The sequence below is a fragment of the Somniosus microcephalus genome, unplaced genomic scaffold, assembly GCF_052327205.1.
Source record: "Somniosus microcephalus isolate GS21.2 unplaced genomic scaffold, FLI_Smic_1.0 unresolved_chr1, whole genome shotgun sequence".
Taxonomy (NCBI): Eukaryota; Metazoa; Chordata; class Chondrichthyes; order Squaliformes; family Somniosidae; genus Somniosus; species Somniosus microcephalus.
Genome location: NW_028225179.1, coordinates 19294103 through 19308794, shown reverse-complemented (window position 1 = coordinate 19308794; position 14692 = coordinate 19294103). Strand labels below are relative to the sequence as shown.

The following is a 14692-nucleotide window of genomic DNA, read 5'->3' as shown; positions in this document are numbered from 1 at the left end:
ATAAGACACAAACATAGGATAATCATTCAGAATCACCTCACAGATTGACACTGAGATAAATTAAGTGGGAGATACAGACAGCAATGGGACACATGGCGGAATGGACAAGAGAGCTGGAGAAATAAGAAACGGCCTGAGAGTCCAGAAGACAGTGACTGGTAGCTGATAGACATCAGTAAGTGGAGGCGAGAAATTGTGTCAGCATTTGGCCCCGTGGCTTAGCTGGTTAAAGCGTCTGTCTAGTAAACAGAAGAGCCTGGGTTCGATTCCCAGCGGAGCCTTTCTTAATGAATCTCTAGGGGTGAGTTTCTTTTAATGTGAAAAGGCTCAAATTCTTTTAAATTTAACTGTGGCGGCACTAGTTCCCATTCTGCATGAAGGTCCAAGTCGTTGCGAGGCCTGGGTCGAATTTCACCGCTTCTGAATTTCTGGCTGTGCTGATTTTGGCCTCTTCACCAAAACTCCTTGTTCCCTATGCAGTGCAGTGCGTTACTTGGTTGTGGTCAAAACAAACATCAGTAGTTGATGTGTGGTGCCGTGATTGTGTGGTGATTAATACTCTGCGTTTTGGCCGCAGCAACTTCGGTTCGAAACCGCAACATAACGCAGATGTTTTCTTCCTTCCACAATCAATAGTTTTCCTTCCCCCCTTCCATTTCATTGTAATTTTCCTGCGGTATTACCTTAATCCAACATTCACTTTCAGCCTCTTAAACCGCTAAGTGTGCTCTGCTACCACGGCTCTTCCTGGGCCACATGTCCCATACGCCCCAATCTGAGTTGGTGCTTTGAAACCAGTCGATACATTTAAACCTGCGGGACTCCCCTCTCGACAGGCAAGCTCTGCGAAAGCAGGGCCGGCCTTTGGAACCAATGCAGCCCGATTGTACAAGAAAATTCCTTGGCAAATGAAGCTTTAAACTTTTCAAACAAATCGTTTTATTAACATAATAATACAAGTTTTACAGAGAGAGACTTGTACAACCTCAGTGGTGCAACTCAAGACTCAGAATGGTCAATTCTTCTGCTTCGGGAGTGGGAGAGATGAATTATCTGTTAGTGTCCTCCTTGTTGTTTATCTGGTCAGTCTTCCAGATCTCCACTCCGTTTGTCTGTCTCCTGGCCTGTCTCCTGGAATGTGTTCTGTTTTTCACTTTAGAATGGCTGCTCCTGTACCATTGCTGCTGACAGAAACCAGCCTTCCAGTGACTTTCCATTCTCTCTCTCCCATGGTTATACAGACTGATGCTCCCGGGCAGCACCGAGTGTATGCGAAGGTTCCTCAGAGACTATCGAGGCCTCCTTATCTGGAGCTTCCAGACAATCTGCAGAACACTTTTGGAATTCGGTCAGCAAACCTTCTTGAAGTAAGTGATCCAGGTCTCTCGGCAATCCTTTAGTTTCCTTAAAACCGGCATTGAAAATTCCAAAATCCTCCCAGAGGGAGCAGGTTGAAGAAAATTAATTATTTGAAGTAATTAATTACAATAATGAGAGAACCTGCTGCGAGCAAAGCTCGAGCCTGCGTGGGGAAACCCCATTAGACTTCAAGTCCAACGCCTTAACCACTCGGCCATTGCAGCCACGAAAATATCTGCTCCAAGAAATTAAATTCTCAAATCGCTGACGCTGTTTATTATTGGCGATGACGGTTTCATCATATTTAATTTGCTGCAAATTTAGCAAGTCCAGAAGAATCGCAGCGATCATTTCAATAAAAGAAAACTTCCGATATTTAACGGTATGTAAGATGTTGAGAACAGTGTGGAATATTCTGCAGGGTAATGAAAATAAACAGCAGAATCTTTGTATTCTGCTCCCACATGACACAGATCAGCCTCAGCCTCTGCTCCCTGCCCGCCGGCTGCAGAAACCTTGTCTCCAGATTACAAACTGATTCTAGGTCGGAGATAAATATTCAGGGTAGAACCTAAACACAGCGGGTGGGATCAAATAACAAAGCAGTTATTTTAGACCAGAGACAGCAGTAAATGTCCTATATTGCTCACATGCACCAATGTGTGAATCTGACATTAAATGGGTTAAAATACTGTGGGGGGATTTAAAGTAGATTCGGGGCCAATAGTTTCCACGTTGGTCTTTTCTGTGTCTCTCTTGCCTCCATCCCCTTCCTCCCACAGGCTGCCGGTTTTTAAATCTTGTTTTAAATCTGCTGCTTGCTGGGCCAGTGCATTTTACAGTCTCACAACCCTTTCTACAAATACTAGTTCACTGCTTGATTTCTCTGTGTATTAGTTAAGAATCACCTTGCGGTGAAATGGTGGCGTCTGTGACGTCAAATTAAAAAGCGGCCTATTGGAAACATGTTGGGATCACAGTTTTTTGCACAGAATTGAACCTATATAATGCAAAATGGAACAATGTAATGGGTGCATCACAATAAACAATATATTGTTGTAACTGTTGGCTCATTAGTTCCCCAGTGTCAGAGGAAGAATTGTCTGACCCCTCATTTATTTCATGTAAGGCACAGATTCTTTTAGAATCAACCCATAGATTGAAACTGAAATAAACACAGTGAGATACAGACAACATCGGAATAGACAGGAGAGATGGATCAATACAAAACAGCCTCAGGCTCCAAGAGGCAGTGACAGGTAGCGAGTAGATATCAGTGAGAGGAGGGAGAACAGTTGCAGCCTGATTTGGTTCCGTGCCTTAGCTGGGTTCAGCGCTTATCTCGCGAACAGGCGATCCTGGGTTCGACTCCCAGCGCGGTTTTTTTGTCCTAATGAATCGCCAGGGGTGCGTTTCTGCTCGTGTGAAATGGCTACAATCCTTTTAAATGTAACTGCGGCTGCACTAGTTCCCATTCTGGATTACGGCTCCTGTCGCTGTGGGACGTGGGTCGAATTTCACCGCTGTCAAACTTTCTGTCAGTACTGATTTTGGCATCTTCACCAAAAATCTATCTTTTCTAAGCAGCGCCATTCGTGAATTGGCTGTGGTTAGGGCAGCGCTGGAGCAGCTGATGTGTGACGCCAGGATCGTATAATGGTCTAGTACTCCGCAATGTGGCCATAGCAACCTCGGTTCACATCCAAATTATGGTATAGCTCGCCTTATATCTACTGTTCTCTGTAGCACCTGCTGATAGAACACAGCGAAAAATCAATCTTCACTACATCAAACTGCATTTTTTTTATTGATGGTGAGAACCTATTTACTCCTTCAAACCCCGCGCTCTCACATGCCTGAGCTTGATGCTCCATAATTCAAACCCGCCTCTTCTCCCAGCTTTTTCTTCCGCCCACTATCTGTAGCCCTCCTTTAGTTTCCTCCTTCCGTTTCTTTGTCACTTTCCTGCGGCATTACCTTAATCTAACATTCACTTTCACCTATTTACACCGTTAAGATTGCTCTGCTACCACCGCTGTCCCTGGCGGCACATGTCCCATTCGCAGGAATCTGAATTGATGCTTTGAAACAAGTCGATACATTTAGACCTGGGGGATGCTCGACAGACAAGCATTTAGAAAGCAGGGCTGGCCTTTGGAAGCAAAATACCCGGATTGCACGATAAATTTTCTTGGCCTAATGGATAAGGTGTCTGACGTTGTTGCTAATCATAATCAGGATTGCTGTCAGTCACGGATTATTCTATGTCTGCTTAAAACGGGTTTGCTCACAATCTTGCTTTGGTGTTTCACAGTTGCGAGAAATCCCCGGTTCAAATCCCGGACGAACCCCGCTAAATTTTAGACAAAACGCAGCTTCTTACAGCCGATCGACATTGCAGAAAACATAAATACTTTCCATTACAAACATGAGATTTCGTGTCATTTTGCCCATATATTTCAAAATCATAGAGCTTCACTGAAGCAACTGAAAACAAACCAACTGAGAAAAGTTAAAGTCTCCTAGGTGTATTCTGCTCAGTGTCTCATTGGACGCCTTGCACCCATGTTCGATTCCGGCCAATGCAGGAACTTTGCATTTTGCTTTCTGCACCCATCAGCTCGCCTGAATTGGGATAAACTTACATTCAGCGTCAATCTTCTTGAAACACCCTCTGCCCTGAGTATTGGTCAGTCCTGCTTTCTCTGGCGCTGAAAGGATGTGAGAAGCTGCCTTGTGATTTGGTCCTATGTGTGCCGAATTCAAACCGTACAGGGTTCTGTACTGGCCGGGAATCAAACCGGCATGACCAGCCTGCCTGGTCTGATTAAAAGGGGTGCACACCTCACCTTTCGATCAGGCACATTACTGCCTTCCTGAATTAATGGAATGCCTTTTGCTTACAGAAGCTGATTCTACATTTTCACCATTGTCGATCTGGGTGCACGGGCAGGACAAGCGGTAAAGCGGTCTTTCTTGCGGAGTATTTCTGTTTGGATGCAAAAAGCAGGAAATGGAATGGCTGAGTTGTTGTAGATGGGAGACGAGAGGTTAAGACGATGGAATGTTAATCCATTGTGCTTATTTATTGTGTTGAATGTTTGATGCTGATAAACCTTCCCAGCATTTGACTGAATCTTACATAAAATTAGCTTTAAATTCTAATCTCGTCCAAACCACTGGTCTTGGCCCCTTCATTGTTCATATCTTGTTAAAATTAACACGGACCATTGGAATTCTTCTCCTTCTCCAATAAAGGTTAAACAGAGATCGGGAATCGGAGATCTTTATTCCTTCTTCCTTCAGTTCATTCGGCTGGAGTGAAATGACGGAGATAAAAAAAGATGACATCCAAACAGAAACAATGTGCACGAAAGTCCTCTTCACCACAAGTCCTGCCCGTTACACCCGGATCCACAACGTTGAAAATGTTCAGTCAGCTTCTGGAACAAAAGGAATTTAGATATTTCCGTTACATGAGGTCAGTGATTGTTAGAAATGGTCAGGTGTAAAACAGGTCCGATCCAGGATGGAACCCAGTGTGCAAACCGACCGCGGAAGACAGGAAACTACAATTTTCTGATAGCATTATAATACACATTAAAGTTAAACACCTTATCCATTTTGTAATGCGGTTATTATTATCTGATTTCTTATTGTTCGTGAAATGCCACTGAATTAACTGACATGCAGAATCGCTTTAACTCCACGTGTTCGTCTCGGCTCATCCTTGGGCTGAGTGGCGAGTGGTGAAAACAAATTCTGCAACTAAATCATGAATATTCTTCAAGGGTGGGAAACTGCCCCCTACACTTCCTGTCACACAAGTGGCCCCAGTCCCATTCCACTTTCATGATGCTTAATCCCCTCTGAGCTGGACTGACGAACCATTTTCAAGAAGGAGGCTCATCGTCTGCTCAGCAGAAAAGTCAATCTGCTGGAGGTCCAGCTCTGCCAGACTGCATGTTCTTTCAGACAGCTTTCCAACTGGACACAGGCATCCAACTGCCGTGCGAGCATTGCTGACTAGTTCAAGTCAACAACATTAGAGTCTCTTTACAAAACTGGTTTTGAATCTACGACCTGTATTATCAAATAAGATTTTGCAAAATTAATAGCTCAGCATTGTCGTCCGTCTCCGCATCCTCATATAATACACTCTAGAATAGTCAACTGTATTGAAAATGTTGCGTTATTTTACTGTGACAGCGAATAATCATTTGAGTGAAGACATTGGCCAAGAAGTTTCACCATTTCTTGTCCTACATACGTGGCTGGAGAGATGGTGCAGGAGGGAGGGCTTTAGATTCCTGAGGCATTGGGACCATTTCTGGGGAAGGTGGGACCTGTACAAGCTGAACGGGTTACACCTCAAGAGAGCCAGAACCAATATTCTCGTGGGGACGTTTGCTAGTGCTGTTGGGCAGTGTTTAATCTAGCTTGGCAGGGGAATGGGCACCAGAATATAGGAGCAGTAAAGAGGAATAAGATGCATAAAAGAGTGAGTGTGTTGGATAGTACTAGAGAAGAAAGTAGTACTAGAGGCGGAAGTAGTACAATATTACATAGGAGCAGTCTAAGAAAGATTACGAAAAATTAAAAAATGGCTTTAGAATGCATGTACATAAAAGCACAAAGTGTGGTGAATAAAGTTGGTGAGCTACAAGCACAATTAGCCGTGTGGCAATAGGCTGTGGCAATAACCGAAACGCGGCTTAAAAATGGTAAGGACTTGGCATTTAATATTCAAGGGTACAATGTGTTCAGAAAAGATATGGAAGGAAAAATGTTAGGTGTAGTGGCAGTGCTGATTAAGGAAGATACTGTAGTGTTGGACAGGGAACATGTTCTTGAGGGGAGAAGGACAGAATCCATTTGGTTAGAGTTGAGGAGTAAAAAGGGTATGATCACCCTATTGGGGGTATTCTGCAGGCCCCCAAATAGTGAGAGGGTGGCAGAGGAGCAAATCTGCAGGGAAATCGCAGAGATATGCAAGAGCTATAGAGTGGTCATACTGGGGGACTTTAATCACCCAAATTTCGATTGGGATAATGCTAGAGTTAAGGGAAAGGAAGAGGAGGAAGTTCTGAAATGTTTTGAGGAAAATATCCTTGACCAGTATGTTCTTGACCCAAGTAGGAAGGAGGCTTTGTTGGATCTGATGCTGGAGAATGAGGTGTGCCAGGTTGAAGAGTGTGTGGGAGAACACTTGTGTACTAGTGATCATTGTATCATAAGATTTAGATTAGCAATGGAGAGGAGCAAGGAACAATCTACAGTGGAACTTCTAAACTGGAATAGGGCTAACTTCAATGGGAAGCGGAAGGATCCAGCCAGATTAAAATGGAACCAAAGGATGACTGGAAAAACTGTAATGGAACAATGGGTGATCTTTAAGGAGGAGATGTTCCAAGTACAGGCTAGGCACATTTCAACAAGAGGGAAGGGTAAGGCAACTAAATCAAGGGCTCCTTGGATGACGAGGGAGATAGAGAAAATGATGAAACTAAACAAGAGGGCGTAGGATGAATGTCAGGTGCATTCTTCAACGGTGAATCATGGATTTATGGAAGGCGATTGACAAAGTACCACATAGAAGGCTAGTTGATAAAATTCAGGCTCATGAAGAAGGTAGGTCAGTGGCAGCTTGGATAAGAAATTGGCTTCATGACAGAAAGGATCTGCAGTTCTCTTCCATTTTTTCCTCCTCCATATAACTTGATTCCCTTACCTAACAATACCGTGTAGATCTCAGTTTTGGAAGCTACAATTGACCTCCAGCATCAAAGCCTTTTCAGACAGAGAGTTCTGGATTTCTACAAACATTTGGGAGCAAAGTTGCTTTCGAATTTAATTTTTAAATGGCACGGTTCTAATTTGAGTTTATGACCCTTGTCTTTGATTTCCCAAACAGAGGAACTAGTTGAACTCTATCTACCCTAATAATCAATTTAACATGTTAAACCGATCACCCCTCAATCTTTGAAACTCAAGTGAACAGATGGCAAATTTATACAATCAATCCTCATAATTTAACGCTGTAAGTCTCGGTGTTAATCTGGTAAATCTGCACTGCACAACTCCAAGGCCAATATATCCTTCCTGCTTGCCGTGCCCAGAACAGAACACAATACTCCAGATGTGGTCCAACTAGAACTTTGTAAACTGGAGAATATCTTCCTCCTCTTTAATATTTCAGCCCTCTTGAGGTAAAGGCCAACCTGCTTTGGAAAGGGTGCCGAGGAGAACCACTAAACTAATTCCCAGTATAAAGCAGCTTAGTTGTCAAGATCGGCTGAACGAGTTGCGTGTCGACACTTTACAGAAGCCTAGACTGAGGGTTGATCTGATCAATGTTTATAAGATGATGAAGAGTGGATTTTGATCCAGTTCACAAATTGTTCCAATTAAGTATTTGAGGGAGGACCAGGGGTGACAATTTTAAGTTGTATGAGGCCAGATCTTGATCAGATGTCTGGAGGTGGTTCTTTTCCCAGAGAATTGTGGAACTCTGGAATGGTGGCATAGTGGTTAGCACTGTTGCCTCACAGCGCCAGGGACCCGGGTTCGAAATCCAGTCTCGGGTGACTGTCTCTGTGGAGTTTGCACATTCACTCCGTGTTTGCGTGGGTTTCCTCCGGGTGCTCCGGTTTCCTCCCACAGTCCAAAGATGTGCGGGTTAGGTTGATTGGCTATGATAAATTGATCCTTAGCGTTAGGGGGATTAAATACGTGGGGTTACGGGGATAGGGTGGGATATGTGTTGGTGTAGGGGTTACGGGGATCGGGTGGGATATGTGTCAGTGCAGGCTCGATGGGCCGAAATGGCCTCCATCTGCATTGTGGGGTTTCTGTGATTCTGTGAATACCTCTGGAACAGGTATGAGAGCGGAATTGAGTAGAGTGGATTGGGAAAATAGATTAAAGGGTAAGACGATACATGATCAGTGGTGTACATTTAAGGAGTTATTTTACAACTGCCAAAAAATATATATTCCGCTGAGAAGAAAAGGGTGTAAAAGAAAAGACAGCCACCCGTGGCTAAGTAAATAAATTAAGGATAGTATTCGACTAAAAACAAGGGCATATAAGGTAGCCAAATCTAGTGGGAGGATAGAGGATTGGGTAAAATTTAAAAGACAGCAAAAAAATAACAAAAAGATTGATTAAGAAAGGGAAGATAGATTATGAAAGTAAATTAGCAAAAAATATAAAAACAGATAGTAAGAGTTTTTATAGTTATATAAAAAGAAACAGGGTGGCTAAACTAAATGTTGGTCCCTTAGAGGATGAGACCGGGAAATTATTGGTGGGAAATATGGAGATGGCAAAAACACTGAATGAATATTTTGTATCAGTCTTTACAGTAGAGGACACTAAGAATATCCCAACACTGGGCAAATAGGGGGCTATAGGGGGGGAGGAGCTAAACACGATCAAAATCACTAAGGAAGTGGTACTCGGTTAAATAATGGGACTCAAGGCGAATAAATCACCTGGACCTGATGGCTTACATCCTAGGGTCTTGAGGGAAATGGCGGTAGGGATTGTGGATGCATTGGTAATAATTTTCCAAAACTCCCTGGACTCAGCAAAGGTCCCGGCAGACTGGAAAACTGCTAATGTAACACCCTTATTTAAAAAGGGCAGTAGACAGAAGGCTGGAAACTATAGACTGGTTAGCCTAATATCTGTGGTAGGTAAAATTTTGGAGTCCATTATTAAGGAGACAATAACAGGACATTTGCATAATCATAATTTAATAGGACAAAGTCAGCATGGTTTTATGAAGGGGAAGTCATGTTTGACAAATTTGCTGGAGTTCTTTGAGGAAGTAACATATAGGGTGGATAAAGGGGAACCAGTGGACGTAGTGTATTTAGACTTCCAAAAGGCATTTGACAAGCTGCCACACAAAATATTATTGCTTAAGATAAAAAATCACGGGATTGGGGGTAATATTCTGGCATGGATAGAGGATTGGCTATCTAACAGAAGGCAGAGAGTTGGGATAAATGGTTCATTCTCAGACAGGCAATCAGTAACTAGTGGTGTTCCGCAGGGGTCAGTGCTGGGTCCCAACTCTTTACACTCTATATTAACGATTTGGAGGAGGGGACCGAGTGTAACATATCTGCTGGGGCAGATTCACCTTGTACAACAGCTCGGTACTGCGAGGAATACAGTGCCAGGGTGATTTCCTCGACTAATTCCGCTCACCTCGATGGGTCAGAGAGGAATTTCCCCGAATACAAACTGAGATGTAATGGACACACGGTGTCTGAAAGGCCGGCTGATGGGCTGTTCTTGGCAGATAAATTCTACACTGGCTGACCGGTCTCATGTACAAATCCCGGGCAAGTGCAATATTTTCCCATTTGTAGTGAAAAACCATCAGTGCAACCCATCTCACCTTGTGCTTGCTGCAACATTTACGTATTGATAATGACGCAAGCCTATAATGCATCATTATTATGATTTGCGTTCTCAGTAATGTCAGGCTCCATAATGATAATTGATCATAAGCTGCCATTCAGCGATTCCGGTTTGTCTAAAGTTAGACTCAAAATGAAAAAGTCCTCGTTGGCTCGAGATTTCAATAGCCTCCCACGTCTCTATAATGTCCGATTCTCCCCATTTTTCACACAGAAATTGTTTCCCTGCCATTCCAGGTCAGTGAGCACAGGGGTGATGGCTGGACGAGACTTGTGCGAGTAATGACGCGGGCAGGTAGGATTACCTCAGTTTTCTGAAGGATAGAACGTAGGAGGCCGGCCAGGCGTGAATTGGAACAGTCAAGTCTGTTGTGTTCTGTTCTGGGTACCGCACACAGGAAGGATATATTGTCTTTGGATTGGTGCATCGCAGATTTACCAGTTTAATACCGAGCCTTACAGGGTTAAACTATGAGGATTAATTATATAAACTTGGCTACTGTTGTCTTGACTTTAGTAGATTGATGGGTGAGCTGATCATAGTGTTTAAAGTGTTAAAAGGTTTAATAGTGTCGATAGAGTTAAACTAGTTCCTCTGACTGGGGAATCAAGTAAAGGGGTGAATAAATTAAAACTACAGCCGCTCCATTCAAAAGTCAAATCCAAAAGCATCTTTTCACATCAAGGTTTGTAGGAATCTGAAACTCTCTTCCCGATAAGTCCATGGGGGTCAATTGTTGCTTCCAAGATTGAGATCAACACATTGTTGTTAGGTAACGGGATCAAGTTATATGGAGCAACGGCAGAAAAATGTAGTTGAGGTGAAGTCCAGCCTTGGTCTAGTGTAATGTCGGAGCAGGTAGAAGGTTGAAAAGACTACTCACGCTCTCAGTTTGTGAATTCTGTTCTCTTCCTTCTCAGATAACTTTACCCTACATTAGCCGTCAGCAGACTGGATCAAGCAATCCCCTTTTCACTCCTTCTATTCTTTAAGGTTGCGTCCCCACCTCTTCTTCCAGTTCTGGCACAGCTAGAAGCAGAGGAGCTCGAAGTTGCACTAGGTTCAACCGTACACAGCAGTACTGCGCAGCAGCCAGCAGAGGGAGCAGGTGCTGCAATACTGAACAGCGGCCAGTGGAGGGAGCAGCAGCATCAGGTGGTGTAATACTGCACAGCGGCCAGAAGAGGGAGCAGCAGTACCAGGTGGTGCAATATTGCACAGCGGCCAGAGGAGGGAGCAGCAGTACCAGTTGGTGCAATACTGCACAGCGGCCAGAGGAGGGAGCAACAGTACCAGATGGTGCAATACTGCACAGCGGCCAGAGGAGGGAGCAGCAGTACCAGACACACCTCGATCCTGCAGAGCAAACATACACGGGGGGAGGGATTTTACCCCTACCCGCTGGATCGAAATTTTCAGCCTAGAACGGAGGCATGTGCGACATGGTAATGCAGAGATCTACAAGAAACTAACTTGTCTGGAATACCAATTTGCATTGTGGGGGGAATAACAAGAAGAAACAGCCTCAAAATAAAAGTAAACTCATTAGGACTGATATCAGGAGAATGATCAACATTTAGAATGGACTCCAGGAAGAGCGGTGGTGGTGAAAACCCCGGAATGATTTAGGAAAAAACTGGATTAAACAATGAGGTGAAGACTACGGATGCTCTGGAGGGCTGTATTCAAATGGGCTGAATGTCCTTCCTCACGAGTAAGGATCTTGTGATCATTGCGGGTAGGTGTGAAAACGGTGTCCTTCCCAGTCTCAATCATTATTTATCTTAATGACTGTCTGTATACTGAATAAAACTGGGACATCAATCATTCTGGCCAATTTTTATTCCTCAATCAACATAACAAAAAATACCAGATGATCTGGTCATTATCACGTTGCTGTTTCTGGGAGCTTGCTGCGCGCAAATTGGCTGCCACGTTTCCTACATTACAACAGTGATGTACAACAGTACTTCATTGGCTGTGAAGTTCTTTGGGACGTCCGGTGCTGGTAAAAGGCGCCCAATAAATGCAAGTCTTTCCTTCATTTATCTATTTCAGTGAGATGAAAATCCAGAACTGGTTGTCTATCGCATTCAACTTCCCGAAAAAACTCGTTTATTGAAAGTGTAGGCCGTAGAGATTGCCTCTGATCCGAAATATTTGCCCTGACCCTCTTCCCAAAAGGCTGGAGATTCACGTGGATTGATTTGGAAACTTCTCTTTTATCTTTCCAAATGTTACAAAGGGAATTCAAGGTCAAAAGTCGCGAGCAAAATGAAAGTTCATCCGGGATTTGAACCCGGCACCTCTCGCACATTTTATGCTTAGCGAGCATCATACCCCGAGACCAACGAGCAGCTAGTAAGTGCATGCATACTTAAAGCGTTTCCATAATCAAGCCATGTGTTGGCTGCTCTTGATGAGCAGAGCACTTGAGACCGAGACAGCTCTGACATTGCCTTCTCTACCTGACATCTGAAGCGCCGCACTGCTCCACTCAGGCAGTTACTGATCTGTTAGGACGGTAATGTATCGGGACAGCAGGAGCCCATCACGAGAGCAGCAGCAGAGTTTCTGCATTAGTTTGGCGCGAGGCCTCAGATTTGGACAATGTTTCAGCAAAGGCAGTGAGAAGACATGGAGGCAGAAAGTGACGCAACAACTGCCCCGGAAGTAACCATTCAAGTGACTGTGGCAAGTTTTGTTTGGGCAGGGGGTTCAGTTCATAGCCCCAACCATCTCATCCCCCGGCCATCGTGATTTCTGCCACATTTGCACATTCAGGACCTGGCCCGGGCAGATTCACCCATATCTCACCCTGGGGCGCTGAGGCTCCTACCGCCCCTGATTATCAATTTACCCATCTGTAAATTAAAACCTAAAAAATCTGCTTTACAAAGCACAGGTGAGCACGGAGACGCTGTCACCTTCTGATCAAATCTCAGCCCCATCAGACAGATTATTTTCTCTAGAAAGATCAATGCAGTTCCTATGTAGTCACAGACAGCTTCGATTCAGACCAATAAGCTTACTCAGACCTAGACAGCTCCTACCCTGACACAGGAAGCACCATCACAGGCAGAGATTTTCCTAGACGGGCCCAGGCAGCTCCTACCCTGAAACAGGGAGCACGACTACAGGCACTAGACCTTCCTAGACGGACACAGGCAACTTCTACCCTGACACAGGTTGCACTGACACAGGCACAGACTTCCCCACACAGACCCAGATAGCACCTACCCTGATCCGGGGAGCAACTGTACAGACCCAATAACTCCTGCACTGACCCATTCGCTCCTACATAGACAAAACAATTCCTACAATGACACAGCCAGCACCTATATATGAGCCCCTACAATGACATGGATGCTTCCTGCATGGGCACGGTCAGTTCCAAGAAAGGCATAGAATGTTCCTACACGGACACCGACATTCCTATGCAGACCCAGACTCCTCCTACACAGACTCAGACATTCCTACACAGACCCAGACAGCTCCTACAGAGACCCAGACATTCATACACAAATCCAGACAGCTCCTGCACAGACCCAGACATTCCTACACAGACCCAGACATTCCTACACAGACCCGGACATTCCTACACAGACCCAGACATTCATGCACAACTCCAGACATCTTCTTAATAGAAACCAAAGCAAAATTCTGCTGTTGCTGGAAATCTGAAATAAAAGCAGTAAATGCTAGATATATGGAGCAGGTCTGTCAGCATCTGTGGAGAGAGAAACAGTTAATGTTGCTGGTGGATTGCCTTTCGTCAGCTTCTTCATATACCCTGGTTGCTCAAAAAAAAAACCTAGAAAGAACGTACACTGACTCAGGTATAACATAGAGCCAGACAATTCCTACCCTGATACAGACAGCTCGTACACAGACTCAGATATAACATACAGACTCAGACAGCTGCTACCCTGACACAGACAGCCCTTATATAGACACATATATAATATACAGACCAGACAGCTCGTGCCCTGACACAGACAGCTCTTACACAGATACAGATATAACATACAGAACCAGACAGCTCCTACGCTGACACAGGCAGCTGTTAAACTGACCCAGATATAACATACAGAACAAGACAGCTCCTACGCTGACACAGGCAGCTGTTAAACTGACCCAGATATAACATACAGAACAAGACAGCTCCTACGCTGACACAGGCAGCACTTACACAGACCCAGGTAGCTCCAACACAGACACAGTAATTTCTTACACAGACCCAGGAAGCTTCTACAAAGACCTGAACAACTCCTGCACAGACCATGGCCTACTACTCGGACAGTTGCTACAAGGACCCAGATATGCCCAACAAAGGCCCAGACAGCAGGTGAGATCAGAGAATTCAGCTTAGACCAGAGATGAAGCCTGGACCTTTCCTGTTCTTTAGGCTCAGCAACTCACCAAATAAGATCAGCGAACACACCACAAGCCGCAGAATGATCCTGGGCCCATCCTGCTCTGTATGGGGCTCAGTACCACACCGGGTGATATCTGCTAACTCAGTACAACCGGGGATGAATACAGGGAGTTGACTGATTTGTATGGCTCAGTAGCACACACCATGCGATGATGTAATACACCACAGGCCGGTGATGAAGCCTGGGCCCATCCTGCTTTGTGCGGCTCAATATGATGCCGGGTGAGATTAGCTGATGAAGCACAGGCCAGTGTAGGAACCTCGGCCCTTCCTACTTTGTGGAGCCCGGCAGCACACTGGGTGAGATAATCGATCTCAGTGCAGGCAGAAATGAAGCCTGGGACTTTCCATCGCGCCTGTGCTGCCTCTTTGTTAGAACTCTCCATTAGTTCCAATATCCTGGAATTTTACTATAGCCATGTAAAGATTTCCCTTCCAGTATTAATCCAATTCTCTTTT

The 14692-nt window shown here is 44.6% G+C and overlaps 1 non-coding gene across 1 annotated transcript; it reads left to right on the top strand.

Annotated features, from left to right (window-relative positions):
- The first annotated feature begins 207 nt into the window (after positions 1–207).
- trnat-agu (transfer RNA threonine (anticodon AGU)) lies at positions 208–281 on the top strand. Its single transcript has one exon. It is a non-coding gene; the product is annotated as a tRNA-Thr (tRNA).
- Positions 282–14692: the final 14411 nt, after the last annotated feature.